Source organism: Cebidichthys violaceus, unplaced genomic scaffold (genome assembly GCF_023349555.1).
Source record: "Cebidichthys violaceus isolate CVI_PGR_0920_01 unplaced genomic scaffold, fCebVio1.0.p SCAF_25, whole genome shotgun sequence".
Classification (NCBI taxonomy): domain Eukaryota; kingdom Metazoa; phylum Chordata; class Actinopteri; order Perciformes; family Stichaeidae; genus Cebidichthys; species Cebidichthys violaceus.
This window is the reverse complement of record NW_027176428.1, coordinates 1417703-1422864: the sequence shown is the minus strand read 5'-3', so window position 1 is coordinate 1422864 and position 5162 is coordinate 1417703. Positions and strand designations below refer to the sequence as shown.

The following is a 5162-nucleotide window of genomic DNA, read 5'->3' as shown; positions in this document are numbered from 1 at the left end:
TCAAACACAGAACACACACAGATCACACACAGATCACACACAGAACACACACAGATCACACACAGATCAAACACAGAACACACACAGATCACACACAGATCAAACACAGATCACACACAGATCACACACAGAACACACACAGATCACACACAGATCAAACACAGAACACACACAGATCACACACAGATCACACACAGAACACACACAGATCACACACAGAACACACACAGATCACACACAGATCACACACAGAACACACACAGATCACACACAGAACACACACAGATCACACACAGAACACACACAGAACACACACACAGATCACACACAGATCACACACAGAACACACACAGAACACAGAACACACACAGAACACACACAGAACACACACAGAATACACACACAGATCACACACAGATCACACACAGAACACACACAGAACACAGAACACACACAGAACACACACAGAACACAGAACACACAGAACACAGAACACACACACAGATCACACACAGATCAAACACAGAACACACACAGAACACACACAGATCACACACAGATCACACACAGAACACAGAACACACACAGATCACACACAGATCACACACAAAACACACACAGATCAAACACAGAACACACACAGAACACAGAACACACACAGAACACACACAGAACACACACAGAACACACAACACACACAGAACACGGAACACACACAGAACACATAACACAGAACAAGTTGGCTCAGCTGAGAGAGCATTGGACTAAAGCATTTTAAAGTTGCATGCCATTCAAAGACCCCAATGTTTAGGTTTGAGAAATTATTTAAAAAATGTTTGTAGATACGACTTTACTCAACACAAATAAATACAATACATGTTTGTGGATAGTGAAATATTTGTGGATCATAGTAAACATTTGTGGACCGTCTTCTGTGGGGTCCAATGAAACCTTCCATTACAGTTTTTCTTGATTGCTTTGACCTGCTTAAAGAAACTGGGATCCACTCGGTTTTCATCGTCACTGTCTCAGCAGAGCACAAGACACCTCTTGCAAATGTGTTAACCCTTTCTCATTGGATTGACACATTTTCCCCACCCTTTTGCAGAACAGTTAACACGGATGTCATTCAAGCAGTCCAAACTCCGTTGTTTTAGCTATGGTAACCAAAAAGAAACCATCTGTTCCTAACTATTAGAAACTACCTACATCAGTATGAAATCACTGAAGCACCTGTTTGACACTCCTTCACACAAATCTGCAATTAGCAATCAGTCTGCAGGCCTTAAAAGGTGCAGCGTCTGGGTTGTTCTTTGCCAACATGGATGGAAGAGGTCTAAGGCAGATGAGAGTGAGAGTAAGAGGTAGAGGGGTCCGAGGAAGAGGAGTCCGAGTGCGAGGTGGAGGTATAGTTGGAAGGGCTCAGGTTTCTGATGAAATTCGGGCAACTGTTATTGATCACGTTATCAATCATGGTCTTTCACTGAGAGAGGCTGGACAAAGAGTCCAACCTGTGCTAAACAGAAACACTGAAACAACAGCTCTATACAGTTCCATTTCAAAGGAACTCTGACGTTGTGAAGGAGGCCAGATGCCAATATGTGGAGGTAAGGAAACATTACTACAGTATACTGTAATGCCTTGTCATATCATGCAGTTAGAGTCAACTGGAGTCACTTTTCATTGTCATTTTGCCTTTTTTTACTTAGAGAATAATGGAGCTTGAAGCTGAGGGGCCACATCATGTCTTCATTTATGTTGATGAAGCCGGCTTCAATCTCTGTAAAGTAAGGAGACGTGGAAGGAACCTCATTGGGTACAGGGCCACTATCACAGTTCCAGGACAGAGGGGCGCCAACATAACCATGTGTGCTGCCATCTCCAATGATGGTGTCCTATGCCATATCCCCACTATTGGCCCATACAACACCGAGCGCCTCATAATATTCCTGAATGCACTTCATGACAGGCTGATCCCACCTGAGGAGAGAGGGCTGTTGAGGCCTGGCATGCCACTCTTCGTCATTATCTGGGACAATGTGGCGTTCCACCACTCTCGCCTTGTCAATGAGTGGTTTGCAGTACACCCTCGAATGATGATGCAGTTCCTTCCAGCATATTCCCCATTTTTGAATCCCATAGAGGAGTTCTTCAGTGCTTGGAGGTGGAAGGTTTATGATCACCGCCCCTATGAGCAGATGCCCTTGCTGAATGCAATGACTGCTGCTGCCCAAGAAATAGGTGCAGAGGAATGTCAAGGTTGGATAAGGCATGCAAGAAGATTTTTCCCTCAGTGCATTGCAAGAGAGGATATTGAATGTGATGTGGATGAGGCCATGTGGCCCCATCGTCAAGACAGAAGAGACTGAGTATCAATAGTGGCTATTTCTTATACTTTACTGTAATAGATTTTATTTTGGTTTACATGTATTTTGTGTAATATTTAAAGTATTTCAGTTTTCAGCCACAGTTTGAAAAAAAGAATCAATGGAATCAATAAAATTTGCATCAAAGCATTTCTGATTCTGGATCCAATTCTTTGCAAGAAGGCAAATTTGACAACAAATGGCACTGGCATGAAAGCTACGTACAGTAATTGGCTACAATGACAAGCAATGGTGCACTGATTCGCACTGAGTGCTGTATTTTGTATTTTGTTGTCCACTGTGTAATGGTTGATTGGAAGAGCTCATACACTTGTTTGCAAGTTGTGTTGTTTGAAGGCAAAATTTGCTTTTGTTGCATATTTTAAATGTTTTGGCACGGTTAGAGCCTTTTGCAAACAAAATGTGTCATTTCGACCATGAGTGCCACTGTTTCGGCCTGTGTGTTAACTGTTTTGAAAATGTGGAGTTTGAGTTGACTGCTGCATCAAAGCAATCAAGAAAAACTGTAAGTAATCAACAATTCATTATGAAAGGTTGCTAAAATTGACAATGCAAAAAAATTATTTACAGTTTTTGCAAGATTAATTGTTGTAAACCTTCCACATAGAGGTGTGTATATATATATCAGAGTAGAGATTGAACAGTTAAACCATACAAAGAGAACAGAGTAAGCTGTAAGGTCACATGTGCAGATGTCTTACTGTCAAATGACACAAACATTACAAGAGAAGCACAAGGTATTTCTGGAAAGAAATGGTTTCACAGGACTTTAAAGAAGTTTACGGCATAAGCTCACCCAAGCAAAACTCCCAAACTCCTTCGATATTCAAAACTGGAAGTCTGTCGAGACCTGCGAACAAGAAAATCAATCAAAAATAAGACGATTTGGGGTTTACAATAGTTGTTAATGTAACGATATAGGACCTAAAAGCAGAAAGAACAAGGAAGATCCTTTTTTTTGTAAATGCATTACAATGGGATAAAATCCAGGAATTATGAATCAATTTATGAATAACACAACATTTGTAATAAACAAATCTGAATAAACCTATTATACTATGGGCTATGTTTGCATTCTTTGCATGGCTTGTTTTTGTATAGTATGCTGATTTTATTACAGCAATGAATATTATTTTTTTTTACAGCTGAATGATGAAGGGTACATGTCGTACTGAGAGGGAGCGGGGAAACCCCACTGTGGGGCGAACAGCATGATGATAATCTCCAGTACTGTGCATCAAAAGCTCATATGATGATGCATTAGCCTGCTGCAGTACTCATACAAACAACCAGACATTGTTGGAGTGAATTTAGACACCATGAATAACTGTAATCAGAATGTGTTTCACTGCTCGAATTACTTCTGCTCAGACTGCTGGACCGTTCAGTGGTTAGTGAAAATGACTATAAATATTATTAGGGCCAGTCTGCCCTCGGTTTAATATGTGTCACACATGCTGCATCTGTAAGGGCTCTTGCATCATGACTGACCTCTTCCATCATGGACTCCATGCTCCCTCGCCGTCTGGTAAAATGTGTGGCAGCATCTTGGATATATTCTGCCCAGTTTCTGCCACAGTCTTTTCTCAGCCTGTCACTCCACCTGAGTTTTGAACTTTACGTTCTGAAGAATTCTAACTTGGAAAAGGACAGCTAGAGGTCCACGTTAGGGTAGCTTTACTAAATTTAGATTTTTGTTTACAATAGACGCTTTGTGGTCAGAACTTTCAAAGGTCACATTTATTTTCATTTCTTTCTAAATTTGTACAGCACTCAAGTCAAGTTAACTCAATCTTTAACATCATCGTGTCTGACTCTGTGTGCGGTGGACCGGCCTCTGTATCGCAGAAACTCCTAAAGATAAAACGGCATGTGTGTGAATTTGTATGATGCACATTCATGTGTGTTTTATAAAAACCGTAACTCTACCCAGGACGTGCCATACTAGCATACTAGCATATTACACCACACTGCAAGAGCAATTTGCAAATGTATCATGGTCATTTGTTCCTTCTAATTAAATAATCCGTTTTGTAGACACAAGATCAAACTGCTTTAGATATTTGTCATATATCATGAGGGAAAATAATCAAAACATCCCTTGTAAATGTCAATATGGTGAATAATATCCTGGACTAGACTGGCCTCTTGCGGGTGGACTGACAAATTACATGCAAATGATGTGTTATGCTATGCATCCGCCGAAATAGCTCAGTTGGGAGAGCGTTAGACTGAAGATCTAAAGGTCCCTGGTTCGATCCCGGGTTTCGGCAGTGAAAGACTCTGTTTTGTGCGCAAAGGGTAAATGAATGTCTCTAAATCAAGGGCGAATGTATACATTGTCTACAGGAATAAATAAATAATAAATATATAATTAGAAAAAGATATTTGTTGTAGTGAATAAACTAAGTTTCATACCTAAATAAGTCATTAATTGCTAAATATATTTCTAGATTTTTGTTCACTTTCATTTCTGTATTTCTGAGGTAGGCGGTCCTAACCTCATTCTTAAACAGAATTGGTCAATTAGGGGAGCCAGACAGAAGCAAACCAGTCCTATCAACTCTTCCCTGTAGACAACGTCAGGAAACTAGCTTAGTGACGGAATGGACCTTAAACGTTGGTTTGTAGTCCGACAATCAACTGGAAAGAAGAAGAAAGCTAGCAAGTAGTGCACAATATACTATATTTAACTGAACTAGGAAGCCATGTAGCTTTGTTTTTGTTTTTGTGCTGAACAGAGGACCTCAAAGTTCACCTAATGTGACACCCAAA

The 5162-nt window shown here is 40.4% G+C and overlaps 1 non-coding gene across 1 annotated transcript; it reads left to right on the top strand.

Annotated features, from left to right (window-relative positions):
• Positions 1–4587: 4587 nt before the first annotated feature.
• trnaf-gaa (transfer RNA phenylalanine (anticodon GAA)) lies at positions 4588–4660 on the top strand. Its single transcript has one exon. It is a non-coding gene; the product is annotated as a tRNA-Phe (tRNA).
• Positions 4661–5162: the final 502 nt, after the last annotated feature.